At 37.7% G+C, this 16,572-nt stretch overlaps 1 long non-coding RNA gene across 1 annotated transcript; it reads left to right on the top strand.

The window, feature by feature from the left end:
* Positions 1-11,999, top strand: LOC122357044. The gene is made up of 2 exons (XR_006252418.1): positions 1-574; positions 9,124-11,999. It is a non-coding gene; the product is annotated as an uncharacterized LOC122357044 (long non-coding RNA).
* The last annotated feature ends 4,573 nt before the right edge of the window (positions 12,000-16,572 follow it).

Raw genomic sequence — 16,572 nt, 5'->3', positions numbered from 1 at the left:
TGAGGAATCCGCATAGAAAAAGTCAGGAGTGACAGATCGCCCAGAGTGGGTGACAGCTTTACAGAGCGCTCAGACGACGACGGAGTCAAGCAGCCCCCCTTCTTACAGTTGCCATCTTACAAAGCTTTATTATAGGCTCTTAACACCGTGTCCACACTTGCAAAAGAGCGACACGGCGCTACAAAACTTCAAGCTAATCAGTATAACAGCAGTCGATTATAACGGTCGCTTTCTATTTTTGTCGCGTCGCGTGAGATTATTACGTAATTACGCACTTGTGGCGGTTCCCAAGAGCGTATACAAATATATAGATATCGCGCGTGTTCGCTTCGACCAGTAACTTTAAATCGCGCGACTTTCGTTAAGTTGAAATACATTACAAAGTTACCGATGACACGGCAAGTATCAGTCGGAGTGGAGAAGGCATCCTTTCTGGACATCTATACATTTTCTCACAAAGTATATTTCTGCTGTCAGCGCTGGAGGAAACGTCACGGGCGTGCACGCGAAGAAGTTTCAAAAGAAAGTTCGTCGGGCGGATCTTTCTTAGAAATGCATACTGATTGTAACTTAGGTGAGTGGTCAATTCATACGTTGCATTAAGAGTTTGTACAGTAGATTCATTTCAACAAGAAAACTGCACAGTAAAAGAGGCAGTCCGAGACGGCACAGCTGTGTTCAGGAAATGATTCCGTTGTGGAAAAAAGGACAGAAATGTTAGATAATGTATAAGCGCTTGATCCATTCTGTCTATTTTGTTTATATGATTCGGCCGTATAAGCACGAGGCACGAAGATACAATACTAAATAATTATTGTAATTAGTCAGTTTGGACATCAGCCAAAATCGCCAAGTAACTCGCAACCATGAAGCCGGTCTGGAGCGAAGTGACGGACGTTATCTCAAAGCGTTCCGTAATCCTTCGACTCCAGTCCGGGTTTTCCGTTTCCTGCTCAGTACTGAGAGAAACCCGCTCGGAGAGAGATCAGCGGGCGAAGACACGGACGCCCTGACTTTAAAAAAGACCGGCTTTTCCGTTCAGGTGAAATCAACCTGTTCCGTGCGCCTTCGTCAGACGCCATATTTGATTAAACGCAGATGTAGCGAGGGAGCGTAATCTTAATTTAACTTTATGCAGTTTTGGTCTAATGAAAGTTTCTCTAGAAAGATTTTTTTTTGTCAGCTAAACATTTGGCATGTTATAATAAATACAATACAAATCCACTGAACACACTGTACTTCTGAACCTCACAGCCTTGTTTTCGTTCCTGTCGAAAATTAGGCCTATCTTAAATATTAAGTGTAGATGTCAGAAGCGTAATGTTAATTTTTAATAATTTTTTTGGAAGCCACCTCTGCTGGTCAGATTTGATCTGTTAGTGTAACCGAACATGTGTAATAAAAGAATTTGAATGCTGAATATTTGTTAAAGTTAGCTCGGCTACTTCTAAACACTTTTGTCCAGAGCAATTCATTAATTCATAAATGTAGTATTTTGTTTGTTTGTTTTTTGTCATATTAGCTTATACATTTAAGGCGTGTTTTTGCCAAGAGTGATAACAATAACGATAATTATATTAGCACCCACCCCAGTATTTGTTTTAGCATGCATCCGCTGGGGAAAAAATTGTTACAGTTGTGCTGTGGACTTCCATATTCTCACACAATTAGGATGATTCATACTTAATAATTATAATAATCTTTATCATTATCGTCCTTGTTGGCTTTGAACTTTGTCTTTGAACAGTAAGAATATGTAGGCCAGCAGTTCCTTCTAATCTCATTTCACATCTGTGCCATTACTTTGAGTTATGCATCTGTGAAACAGCCAATCAAATGTAACCTAGGCAGTTCACAAAGCTGATTTAAAAGTCAGTAAATGTTTTTGTTTTTTTATCCATCATGGGTTAGCAATGTAGCTGGGTGGGTTGGCACGAGCCAGCGGAGGACAATGTGTCAGGACCTATTCATTAAACCCTTCATTATTGCATTTGACACATTAAGTAAGTCTTTTCCTTCTTCATTTCGTGCTTCTTTTCTCGTTTGCAATTCAGTTTTACAAAGCAGCCATTAGAGTGTAAGTGTCGGGGTGGCATTACTTCCTGCTGACCTCTGAGAGTTAGCGTTTTCTGTTAATCAGTGTTCTGGTGACACAGATGACTTGTTCTCTTGCTGTGAGTTTCGTGCCTGGAATCAGGGAACTGTGTTTAACTGCCCGTCGAGTGCAAAGGAGTGTGACCTCCAGCAAGGTCGCAGAGACCTTCGCTCATCTGATTCTGCTTCGGGTGGTTTTGGGTTCCTGGAAAAAAGGAGACCGAGAGTTTAAGCAGTGTGAGTGAATGGAAACAAGCGATTCTGTGTGAAACAGGTGGGAAAAAAAATCTCAGGTGCATTGCATTGGAAATGGGACAGTGCTGTTTTGTTGCATTTAAAGAAACGAGAGAAAATCTAAACGTAAAAGTAGTTAAAGGGGTCGTGACATGGATGTTTTTATCATTTTAATATGTTCTTTGAGGTTTACTTATAAGGTTAATTAATGTTAAACAAAAGTAAATATGATCTATAGTAAATCAAGTATCAACATCCCCCTCTATATTGAATGTGAGTGTTGACGTGATAAAAATGGCAATTTCAAGACAAAGCATTATGAAATTATTTACTTACGGTTTGTGATGCAACTGTAGTGAGATCTAGTTCTGCATCATCTTTCAACAAATGTTTCTTTGCGAACTCTCAGTGACACTGTGCCTCATTTACAAAAACAAAATGCTTCAATCGGTCCCCCTGTGAAAATACTGTTTAAACCAAACGCATCGAAGTGAGCATTCTTTCAATACATTTGTCCAAATGAAGACAAAGTATGTGGACTGTTTCAGAAAGAAAACACTTTCTTACCATATTATAATCTGAAGGACCTTTTTTCTCCGCAAAGAGCCTTTTTCTGAAACAGAAAGGTTCTTTAGCTGTTCTTTATGGAACCATTGAGATCTTTGAGATCGTGAAGCACTCTCATTTTTAAGAGTGTATTTTTATATGTTAGTATAGACTGCAGTTCCATTTTGAAAATCATTCTCAGACTGATTTGACAAATGGGTGGAATAGGTAACAAGCTGTGGTTACTGCTAAAGCCAATGGAGTATTCTAGACATTGACTTAACCTCATCTGCCCCGCAACAAGTCCGTCCCACAGGGCATCTGCCTTCACGAGAAGTGCAGTTTAAGTCTGCGTTAGGGAAGAATGCTTTGATGAGGCCCTTGATCTAGGGGAAATCAGAGCGCCGCTCACAAGGGTGGTATTTTCACAGACTCAGAAAGAACAGGACGATCACAAAATCCTGGGACCAATGTATACAGGGTTATTTTAGATGTTTCTGCTTTATTGCGCTCACAGTCTCAGAAAGAGAGAGAATTAAGAGCTAGATGAATGTGAATTTTGTTTCGTGCATGTATAGTCTGATCTTGGTGTCCTGGCTGTGGCTTTGCCTTGTCTGTGTTTTTTTTTTGTTAGCTTTAATAGCGTAATACAGCTTCATAACTAGTCATATCAACTCAGATTTATGACAACTATCAGGTTTGGTCTGGGTGTTGTTAAGTTTAGAACTCTGGAAAGAAAATGTTTATACTTGTGATAAGTCTATCTAAAGATATCTTTAGCCATGGCAAAAAAAAATATTTACATGTCTAACACTGGTCAGTCCAATTGTGTCGCACATTCTGCCGTTAGCTTGAAATTATGTGATAAAAGTATGACATCAACTACACAACAGCATGTCATTCGAAAAACCTTCGCCGTGTGATGAAAAGAGTTATTTTAATTCATGCTTATTTCTATCAGATAATATTAATTAATGCATAATTATTCAAATGCATCAAGTAGCACATCAAAGACAAACCAAATCTGTCACTTGTGCCCCGTCAAAAAAATAGATCCTCAAAACTATTAGTCAACGGAAACGTTGCTAATAATTGATATGATCAGAGGCCTTGTTTGGGTGGAGGCCGCGTGTCTTCCAACTCGCAGCCAGATCTTTTCCTTTTTTCTTTTAGTCTCGCTCTCTTTCCTTGCTCTCCACCCCTTCCCCCAATTCCCTCTCCCTGTGTCTCTGCCTTACTACATGCTATGCGGTTGCCAAGTGCTAAGAATCTGCGGAATGTGGGATTGCAGTGGTCTGATAAAGTTTGCTTTGTTCCCGCCGTGACCTGAACACTGGGAGGGATATGGGACCCTGGGAGTTTCACCAGAGTCAGTGCACTGCAGAGCAGACCCCGTACACGGTCTCAACACACTGTTAAGTACACACACACACTTTGAGCCACGTCTCATTAGCAACCTGTTATTTGTCTTACAGCACATGCTACTGACTGCTGGTTTGTGGAGAGGATAGGGATGCATATTGTTGAATTTGCATACATACAAATGCAAAAACATGCACATTATATAGCTGTTGTAGGCAGGGTGCTCCAAAAACCAAAGGTCATAAACCTGGTTATAAGCCTGGTCTTACGTGATTCAACCAGATGTCTTGTTTATCAGACAGAAAATACACTTAAGCTGTATAGAGTGAAATAAAGGCCACTTGCGAAAAAATAAATTATGCCCAGTAAAAGAGTCTTTTGAAAGGCTACATAATAAGACTATACATAATTATACATTATATAATTATATACTAGTATAATTTGAGAATAAAGTAATGTTACTTAAAAAATGTATGGCTGTTATTTAGAGAGTTGAACTATTAATGCAAATAACACAAAAAATATTAAATTAACAAACAGTTCTCTTTATTTTATGTTATGTTTATTTATTTACAATCTAAAACAAAGTAATACTTTTATAATATTAGGTAAAGGTAAAGACTTCGTAAAATCACAGAAACAGCTGAGTAGGTTTTGTAAATGCCAATAAATGACACAATGCATTTAGTAAAAATTTTAAACAAAACCATTTGTCTAACTGAAAATTAGTTTCTGAATGCACAAGGCCTTTTTCAGCAATAGATTCCTTCCAGAGAAAAGAAGATGCATGACAGAGAGAAAAGAGACTCATTCCAAATTCCCATTGTCACTTTGTCAAAGTAGACACTCAGCTATTCTCACTCACAAATATTTCCACTTTTAGAGGCCATGAGTGGAAACACTGACAGGAAAGTACGACTGATGACAGAAAATGATGCTGATTTATTGATTTTAAGTTTTAAGTTGGCTTTCAGAGGTCACTTCTCTCAGAGCTGCAATCTTGAGTCAAGCGCTGAAGGGAGTTGAGACTCTCTTGAGAAAATCTGCCATCTCAGCCCTCACAAAACAGGGGTCCTAACGGCTTCGTTTAAAGAATAAACATAGATGGATGCTTTGTGATTGGAGGGGGTTGGCAGGAAGCTGCTCTGGTGTTTGTGTTTAGGAGACGTTTGCAGTCAGCAGGGATACATTGCGTGTGAAGCTTCATCAGATTGGCTCTTTGTGGGAGAGTCATGGCAAAACAAATGACAGCCGCTGAGTTTTCAGTGTTTTCAATGTAAATATGGCATGTCTCTCTGGTCATGGTTACCAGCCCTCGTCACAAGGTGGGCCAAATCTAGCTGGAATGACTGCATCTCCATAGACACAGAGGAAGGAGTGGCGTAAGGCTTCTGAAGTCTGCAGTCTCATGAAATAAATCAAAGTTTTAGCTGTGCTTGTCACGTTTTTGTGCCAGTGATGGCACAAATCTGAGTGCATTAGGTTACAGTCAGTGTCAGGTTTACATCAGGTCAGGTTTCGTCTTCGTAGTGGGCAAAAAGTCAGCTGGCAGTACGGGCTACTGTAAACATCCTTGACTGGAAGCTGGTGCTTAAGATGGAGCTTTCAGTCGGATGTTTGCAGCAGCCAACTGCTGTTACTCTAACCCGAAAACCTGCCGCCCAAGCACATGGACAAGACCCATTGGAAAAAAACATTGGATAATAATGTTCAGATTGTTGAGGTCCAGTTACTTCTAGTCCTTTTCCAAGCTGAAGGGTCACCAAAGGTCTGTTCACTGGCTATCTGATGTATGGTGTTGCACAAAACTGGAAAGAAGTGTGAAAACCGTACGCTTCAAACAGATTGGCCAACAATTTGTGGGATTTGAGACGCATCTTTTTTGTTTGTTAACAGTTAAATTAAACATGAAATTAGTTTTTAAAAATGATAAAATAATAAAAGAATGAAGTTCGGTAACATTAATTATTATTTTTCTTCTAAGTACTGCTAAATTGATACCTTCCAGGTATTTGGTTCAATGTATTCATATTTTACACACTTCAGTAGCACATTCATGACCCACAGATTTTTGTGCTGCCCTTCTGACCTTTTACAGTTCTTCCTGTCAACTAAAAGGGAACATTCCTGCCTGTACATGTGCATGTGTCATTTTGATACATGGCTTTTTTATGCATTAATTTAGGCTCATTTGTCATGGGTCACAGAGTTTGTTCGAAAAAAAGTGGAGCACAATATATGCTGTAAGTCACATGAGCTTCATAAGACTAAGCCGCTTTCTGACAGTAAACTATGAAAGGTTTTCACACATCCTGACATTTTTATCATAAATACGAAACTGAGAACTACACGAACAGCTGACTGTTTCAGCCATGTTGCTTTCAATCCATAGCAGCTGCAATAGCGTAGCTGTGTGAACTGAGATGGGTTGAAATGGATCCCTCTGTGGCACGTCAAGAGCAAACAGTGTGTGAGAATGAATCAGGCGGAGGGTTTGGTCCACGAGCTCAGGCGAGAGTGAACATTGTCTCTAGAGGCCGAATGTCAACATCAGAAGCCAAGGGTTGCCATTTGTGTCAGATTAACACTTTCAATCATGTAAAACACATTCCACCCTGACACCTGCGGAGCGCTAAGACCCAGATTAGCTGAGCTGCCTCTGCTCCGGGTCACTCCTTCTCAGAGTTTCAAAGGCCTGTAACACAGATCCCGAGAGCACAGGACTCTCGCTTTCCCACCTCCTGCATGAAGGCTCCCATAGGGCGCGCGATGAAAAGCACAGAAATCTGATCCTGAAGAACAGCTTTGGGTCAGCAATGTGAACACTTTGAGCCTACAAAGTCCAGTCAACGAACCAGCTGATATAATTTTTCAATAATTTATGTGCAGAAACTGTTTGGCGACACTGAAATGTCTAGTGAGCGTGTTCGGTTTAAATTTGAGACTGATGATAGTCTGATGAACTTATTTGAGTAACTTTCCTATTGAGAATGGGTAACAAATTTCTATTTAGATAGTTTTGAGCAGTCGTGGGCCCTGTGTCTCAATTGGTTGCTTGATGATGGCAACATTTTCCAAGCATTGCTCAACATTGCTCAAAAAGTTGCCCAGTGTATCATCAGTCTAAAGGGTTGGTTATTGTATTGTTACCAAATGTAAAAGTGCAATCTCTGAAGAAACATTACCATTTAGTAAAGTTTAGTAAAGTAGAAAAGTTGTACATATGGAGCTGCTTTCAACATAATGTACCACCAACACCAAACCGGGTCTTACCCTAAACCATTCCATTCCATTTAGCAAGTTTACTACTTCTAGAAAGTTGTACATGCAAGCCTGATCATGCTAAAAGCGAAAATGGATTAGTTTACAACCCATATACTTTGCTAAAAGAGGTCATAGTATTGTGCAAGGAACCACAATATAAAATAAAATAAGTCTTCATTAATCAATTGTCTGCCTCAGTTGTCATTTGTAAAAGGAAACTCGTATCATTGGTTGAGACAATGTGCATGGGTGATCTTTACATTTTATGTAGGAATAATTCTATTAACAGAAAATACTTCCCCTTGTAGTATATGATTTCATAGTTCTGTGATATTTTGCTCTATTAAGCTAATATTTTACCAAGTGTTTCCTGCAGAGTTAGTTATCACTTCATCTGCGATAAGTGACAGATTTAATGAGCACCCAGTTTCAGCACTCTGGACAGCTCTCTTAGGTTGACCCTGCAGACACCCTGTCCTAGGGGTGAAACAGTCCTCAGGGATTATAAGGTAAATAAAAAATAAGCAGGGATTTCTAAAATTACATTCTGATCACTTTATTGTTCTTTATAATGTCAGCAGACGGAGTTAAAAATGTTACTAGAGTAAGCTAAGGGAATGTTTACATAGTTAAACAAAGTATCTAATTATTTGTTCTAATTTCTGAAAGTCTAAAAGTATCTAATTACTCATTCTTAGACTTTGAAGTACCCCCTATAATTATGGGTGACTTGCAGGCAGGGTAAAAAAAAAAAAAAAAAAAAAAAAATTTCTTACAATATATATTTTACCTTATGTGCACAATGTCTCTCATACGTTTCAATCAATGATTTATTTCTCCAAACTTCTCCCTGCGTGATCGGTTAATTTGATTTAAGCTTTGTGAGTTTGTGAGCTTTCAACGCTCCAAAAGCGGCACCTAGTGGCAAAGAATACATCTGCAGTTTCATACAGACCAACGTGAAAATCAAGTTCTCTTCCCTGTGAGTGGGCGGGTAATATGCTAATGTTTCCCGCTGATGTCAACATGAAACGTCTTGGGACTCGTTTTTCAAGATTCGTGTTTCAATGAGTCGCCTCTTTGTTCTGAGAGTCAGTAACTTTATACACTGTGCCGTTTAAAACTTTACAGAATGTTTTCATGCATTTACAGCTGTGTTACACACTGCATAAAAGGTCATTTTCAGAAATCCATAATAGGGGCACTTATAATCACAAGATGTTTTAAAAAAGCTGCGCTGTTTCTTTTAAGTGTAAGCTACAAATTTTAAAATGGCAGATATCATTAAGGTTTTGCAACCAAGTGATGTGTAATGCATTCCAGAAGACCACAGGCACCGACTGGAATACTAGAATAAAATACTTTATATTTCTTACTAAAGAACTAAAAATGGAGGATACTGTACATGTATGTAATATGATTAAGAATTATTGTAGTAGCATCTACAGTATGATACAGTAAGTTTGTGTGCCTGCATTCACTAAACCTTTTAAGAATCGTTCTTGTGTCGTTTTCCAGCCCCACCAGTTTAATCGCTCTGTCCCCTCTTGTTCCCCTTCCTCGTAAACTCAATCACTCTTTCTCTCTGTGTTTCTTGTCCTCCACCCCTCTTTATGCCCATAGGCTGGCACCAAGTCTGATGACTTTTCCCAGAAGATTCAGTCGAGACATAGAGAGAGGGGGCAGAAAGAGAGCTTTCTTGTCCAATAGGAGGCAAGGGGGCTGAAGAATGTGAAAAGCTCCCATTCAGGCCGGTTCACAGGGGCTGGGAGCGGCCACATCCTCAGGAGGGAGGAGGGGTTGCTGCTTTCAGGAGGGTGGGCTAGGGATCCTGGACAGGGGCCAGGAGCGATGCAGAGGCTCCTCGGATGACGCTGGTCCGTGGGAGCGTCCAGTGCCTCCGCCTCTCCTCTGTCCCTTAGGACACAGACTCTGGACCCCTTGCTTTCTATTTACTCGCACAAACAACCTCTCCCCACAGTCCTTCTACCCTCAGAGCAGAAGCAGCCAGTAGGCTGCAGGATGAGGAATGCGTCTCTATTAATAGAGCAGTTAGATTATCTCGAAGACTAATGACTGGCATGTCCAGATTCTTGAAAGTCATGGTAGTGACGTACTTTCATCCACCGGTCTTCATGATCTCATTTCTTATGATATTTTCTGAACGTAGTGGCTCTCTTTTTAAAACAGTTTATATTCTACTTGCACAGTTTTATTCTCACTTATAGTTAATAAAAGCATTTAAAGCGACTGCAAAAAAAACGGTCTTGTTTACAGCTAAAATATCTAGAACTTAAATCAAGTAAAAATTTTGACTTGTTTTCAGAAAAAAACTAATAAAATTGAAGCAAATTTTTCCTCAGAAAAAGCTAAATAATTGTATTTTAAAGATGATAATTTTTACTTACCCTGTTGGCAGATTATGTTTCTTGTTTCAAGTAAAAACATTGCATTTTGATTTGTTATTTTCTGAAAACAAAACCGTAATGTTTATTTGTGTAGAAAATCTTCCTTGACTTAAGAATATAAATAAAATAAAAAAAAAAAAATTATCTGGAAAAAATCTTGCTTGCAGTGATTTCAAATGCAAGTAAATACAGAAGTAAAAAAAAAAAATTAAATGTTTTTACTTATTTATGTTTTATTTATTTAAAAATACCAGTTAGCACATTTAGTCAAACTAGAAATAAAAAAAGGTAAACTCAAAACTAAATAAAACTTTAAAAACAAAACCATGTTTAAAAACATTAAAACTAAGAACTAAAATAAATAGGGGGGAAAAAACTCAATTCTAAATAATAGCCTGCTTAAGCAAAGTGTTTGTATTTGTATTAATTGTAATGCGATATTCGGGTATTCTTGGGTCAAGAAGTTCTTTCCTAAGCCATGGCCAGATCTGACTTGTGAGCCTATATGAGCTTCAGGGAGTGTAAACATCCTACACTCTCAGCTGGAGCCCAGCCTGAGGCCGGGAGTGGGATGTTTGCGCTCTCTGGCTCAGGAACGCCACTCTCACTGCGGCTGCGCTACGGAGGGGAGCAGCTTATTCAGAAAAAGTCGTCTAGATGTTCTAATCATCTACTGAGTAGACGGTAGACCTGAAATTACACCTGACCGCTTTGTTGGAACGTACACTGGAACTAGTCACCGGGGTAGGTAGCGATCACCTAACTATCTTTCTAAACGTATGTTCACTGTGTGAAAAGTATGTTAAAAAGCTCAGGATAAAAGAAGACGGCTACTTCCTGGACCTTGTGGATAGATTTGGAAGTGGATACGAGAGCTTTGTAACGCACACAGGAAGTGAACTCCATTGTGAGCTTGGAAAGGGCTCTGAGGGTGAGTGGCCTGTCATTAAGCTGCTCAGGGCAGACTGAACTCTAGGTCTCTTTGAAGCTTTCTGACCCCACAGGGTGGGACAACGTTGTTAAACTGCAAGCGCCCCCACCCAGACAGAGCTGCCGATGGAATTGCCTGAGAGGAAGTGACTATTTATACCCGCTAAGGAACAGAGAGGCACCCTTCCGATGGGCGTCTCTCCACTTGCTTCCTTTGACAAATACGTTAGGACTGCTCTCATGAAAGCTAACCCTAACTCCACAAAGACATGCACAACATCCAGTGCTCTCAATGGTATTTGTGTACACGCCTAACCGTGTTTTGGTTACCATTCTCTCCTGCAATGACCTTTACCCACTTTTGCTTGGTGATGTCATAGCTCAAGCATCTCTTATATGTGGCCACTAGGTGGAAGACTAGCTCCAGGAAATTCCTACTAGCTGAAAGACTGCTTGGGAAGCAAGTACACAAAAATTTCAATTATCCACTACAAAATTTTAAGCATCTTCTTATTAAGTATGTGCCTCCAATTCAACAACACCAAACCAGAAAAAAAAATTATATATATATATATATATATATATATATATATATATATATATATATATATATATATAAAACAATCCTGTAATTATTTTTTTAAATATATATTTTGCTGGTATTTACTTTTTTTTTCTTTCACAATATCTATGTGCAAAAGTAATCTCTGTTGTACTTTGCCTAAAACCAAAGTGAAAAGAGTTCAGTCACATTTTCACCTCAAAGTGCGTCTCCCTGCTCTGTGTTGGAAATTAAAAAACAGAGACGTTTCAGTCAACTGACAGCCTCTGCTCAAGCTTTTCCCGTCAACTGGAACAATCAAAACTGAAGTATGACAACAAAAGCATCACTCATCATTAGTTTGACTATTTTCCTTCTTTGAACTGACTAATTCTTCTTATAATGCCTTATAAGGCCTTTTCATCTAACTGCATGAGAGCTACTGAATTTACACCAAGTTCCTTTCAAATGTTTCAAACAATAATCTTGCCCCACAGGTGGCACAGCAACAGGAAGAAAGAAATTGGTATGTATGTGCGTTATGTGTAAAGTAAAAACATCAGGAGATTGTTCTGTGAATGTTGTTTCTTCTTTGCTTAATAAACCATAAACAGATGACAGTTTGACTCCTCTGTTATTGTTGCGGCCTCTTTTTTTTTTGGTCGGGATTAACTCAGAAACATGACAAAGCCAAGTCAGTCAGTCAGTTGAAACCCAGAATTTTGTTTTTGTCAGTATAGTAATAGTTTCGGGGGATGTTAACGCTCTCGACCACACGAGGAACTGAAACATTTCAGTGTGGTCAGATTTCATTTATTTGCTCTCAGCACTACACAACACATCAGCAGAAGAAAAATAGACAGCTGTGTATAACATTCAATATATAAAGCCAGTGTAGGTAAGTGTGAAAATAGACTGGCTCACTTGACCTTGTGATAGCAAACCTTTGAACCTCATTAAAAAAATAAATCTCACTTTTGTAGCGTTAAACACTCAACGAAGAGGTTTGGAAAAATGAAACGTTGAACGAATAAGGTAAAAATTATTGCATATTATAAGGAAACGACAGTGTTTTTGACCTTGCATTCATGTCAAACTGTTGTTTGGTACACCCAAAACCAAAATATGAAACTTTCACAAACCATAATTGGGGCACTTTAACTGAAATGGGATTCAGGGGGCGTATTTGAGAATGTCTCGTATCTTATGTCTTAAGATATTGGCTCTTAAACTTTTGCTTAATTTTGTTTCATTAATTTTCCACTAATAATAAATATAACATTGTTTGACAGTGCAATTGTAAGTGTTTTTTCCGCTTGATTTTGAAGTTAGGACAGATGTTGGGTTAAGGTTTTAGGATTTTTTTGGCAAGCTAGGAGGTCTCTGTAATGTCTCTTTCCTATCTGAACTTGCTAACAAGTGAAGAACTGAGTAGACAGAACTGGCTGTTTCATTACAAGCACTCTGAGTCCCAACAGCACTTCCTCTTTACAGAGAGCAAGACGTTTCCCTTAAACAACATCTGGGGTTTTAAGTCGTCCCAATGGGGATTTGGGGAAATATATATATATATATACATACACACACACACATACATTTAGAAAAAATAATTTACTCCTGTGATGGCAAAGCTGCATTTCCAGCAGCCATTCACACGGTCTTTCAGAAATCATTATAGTATACTAATACATTTACAATAGGTGGAGTTCAAAAGTTCAGTTAAAGAGTCAGACAGAAAGAAAGAGAGAGAGAATGTAAAAGAGGAAGTCACCCCTATTTGTCAGCTGGACAAAATTCAAATACTGTAATATGGACATTCCCTAGACGTAAAAAAAAAAAAAAAACCTGTGCTAGATATATGACGCTACCAACACTATAACCACAATCCTAAATTACTATCATGGACGGCAATTTACTGTTATAAACCTGTAAGCATGTCAAAAAACCCTGATAGACTGAATTATGAACATATATCCTATATCCAGGTATTAATAAATTACATTTTTATAGTTAAGATAAAGTTTTATTATTTAAAAAGGTAACACTTTATTTTAAGGACAAGTTCTTAACTAGTTACTTATTAGCATGAATTATAATCTAACATTAACTATTAGGATCTTTTTATAGCTACCAAGTAAACATATAATACTGTCAAAGGATTAATCGCATCCAAAATAAAAAAGTTTTCGTTTACATAACATATGTATATACTGTTTGTATTTATTATGTATTTATAAACATGAACACATGCATGTATATAAGAAAAATCTGTTTATGTATTAAGTATCTATAAGTCACATATCGATGCCTTATTCCACATTCCACATATTTTAGATCCCTTAATCTGGCACCACACCTAAAATGAACTAATAATGAGTTACAAATGAAGAGTTAATAATGAATATGTGGATAAGACCCGACTCAAGGTCAAATGTTCAACATGATATTACTAGCGAGCAGATGATAGAGTTGGTGATGCAAGCAGCTGTTACTCTTATCATTGTCTGTTAGCTTTGAAAAATCAATATACCAGTGTAATGCTACACACCGACAAACCTTTAGCAAATATATACATTCACAATTTGGCATATGAATAATACTCCCCTCTTTTTAAAGAAGTATATTATGCTCATCAAGGCTGCATTAACTGATCATACGGTGAAAACAGTAGCATTGTGAAAGATATTACAATTTTTAAAAAGCAGCTTTCTAACAGTAAAAAGACGCTAGGGCTGCTGTGATATCAGTTTCACGTGGTGTGTGAACAGCAGGGCTCTGTGTCATTCAGTACAGGCCTCATCTAAACATGCTGACTGCTCCGCTCTCGCCCGACTTGTGGGTGATGCCTGTTTTTCTGTGTCATTGCTCTGAGTTGCACAGTGCATGTTGTACGCTTAATTGACGGCTGTGGTATGAAGCTTTGAGGCTGCTAATTGAATGAGGCTAAGGAAGACACATGCACATACAGACACGCAAACACACAAGCTAGAAGAGTGAGTCATGGGGAGTATCCGCTTCACAACACAGACACCCAGCACACAAGCCCTTCCACCTCATTCTGTCACTCCCGATCAGTACGGCCATACTGCTTTCCACTCAGCACACATGAACCACAGCAAGAGTACTGCTAACTGGAGCATACCGAGCTATTAAACAAGCTACATTAAGACAGCCTCTCAGTTAAATTACACTTAACATAATAGTAAATAATTATTAAATGATAAATTAATAAAATGTATATTTCAAAAAAAATATATATATATATATATATATATATATATATATATATATATATATATATATATATATATATATATGTGTGTGTGTGTGTGTGTGTATATATATATATATATATATATAATTTTTAAAAGTTAACGTTACTTGTAACTGTATATTTTATTGTATGTCAGTTACAATTAAGATGTCATTTTAATTTAATTATAAAAATATGATGTATTTGTGTATTAAAGTATTTATAAGCATTTATTTATTGTGTATTATAAGCATTTATAATACATCAAATATTTATTATAATTATTATTTTATTTGCATTTCATTTATGTATTCAGCATATATGCATTAAATTGATGAAAAAGAGACATAATGTTATAAAATATCAGTTATAAATAAAGTTATTTTGTAATAATTGAAATTTTTTATGTAGCCTATTTGATCAAATAAATGCAGGCTTGGTGGGCATTTTAATTTAAGTTGTCTTTGTCCAGGTTACATTTAATTACTATTATAATAACAATAAAATCACATTCAGGTAACCCTAAGCCTACGCATACAGTAAGTGCATGCATTTAATTAATTTTACTCAGTAGTGAAATGTACAATTACACTGTAACAAAGGCACCTTAAGTCAATCCAGGATATGTGTATAGTTGAAGAAAACCCCATATCGTTTCCTGAATGATCACCATATTTACATACCGTCAAATTATATCATCATGTAACCATACATCTTCCCAAAAACAAGGCCTTATTAAGGTAGTTTCTTCTCCTAAAGCAGATTTACCACGCTTCACTATGGAATGGTATCTCATCACAGTAGTCAAACAGTAGGCAGACAGGTACTGTGCTGAAGAAAACCACAGGAGAAGATGTGCAGGAGCACACCAGGAGAGCCGGAGCAGGTGTGTGTCTGACAACTCTCAGACTGAAGAGCTGGCACACGCAGGTGTACGTCAGGAAAACCGCTCCCACACACGGACGCTTTGACAAGCAACAGCAAAGCTCACGCTGATTACGGGATATGCGGTCTCCTTAAGCCCACCAGGGACCAGGCTGCCTGAACAGACCATATGGCAACGCTCTTCTGTGATTTTATCACAATTTTAACTGTGTTCCCTGACTTCACAATCCTCTCAACAGAGCGCTGTGGATTATGGGAGGGGACGGAGAGATTTTTAACTTGTCCTCTGTCAAAGACACAGCGCGATGCTCTGCAGCGGCTGAGAGTGAGGCCAGAGCTGCTTTATCTTAAGCCGAGAGATTGTTTTGAAATTGCATATGTAAGCGATGAGCTCCAGTTAGCCGGTCCCTACTGCAGGATAAACCCATATCGCACGATCAGGGCCATGAGCTAAAGGGTCTTTCACCCTGCCCTTACCAAACGAAAAATGTATGGGATACTTGGAAAATATTATAGGATGTATTAATCTAAACTAGTGCTTTGTCTTTCAAAATAGTGAAGTATATGCATGGAGCATGTATGGCTGGATAAATAATTCTGGATAAATAAATAATCACAGGATAAATAATTCTGCATATACATTAAATATACATTGATGATAATAAATGTGTGTATATATATATATATATATATATATATATATATATATATATATATATATATATATATACATACATACATACATACATACACACACAGTTTTATTTTATTTATTTATTTTAATTGTGAAAGACTGTAGAGGTTAATTTTGGTTGGTTTTTATTCTGCTTATTACACAGGTTCATATCAAATAAATATAACATTTATTATTAATTACAAATATTGGTAACACTTTAAGGTGTCCATAATACAGAGTAATTACCTAGTAAACACTTAGTAGTAAACATTGTACTTTCAGGAAAAAACTAAATGTACTTACCATGTAATTAACTTATGTAACAGTTTGTACTTATCCAGTTTGTTTTATTAGTAACTTATTAGTACACAGCTTAAAT

Source organism: Puntigrus tetrazona, chromosome 13 (genome assembly GCF_018831695.1).
Source record: "Puntigrus tetrazona isolate hp1 chromosome 13, ASM1883169v1, whole genome shotgun sequence".
Classification (NCBI taxonomy): Eukaryota; Metazoa; Chordata; class Actinopteri; order Cypriniformes; family Cyprinidae; genus Puntigrus; species Puntigrus tetrazona.
This window is presented reverse-complemented; position numbering and strand designations above follow the sequence as displayed.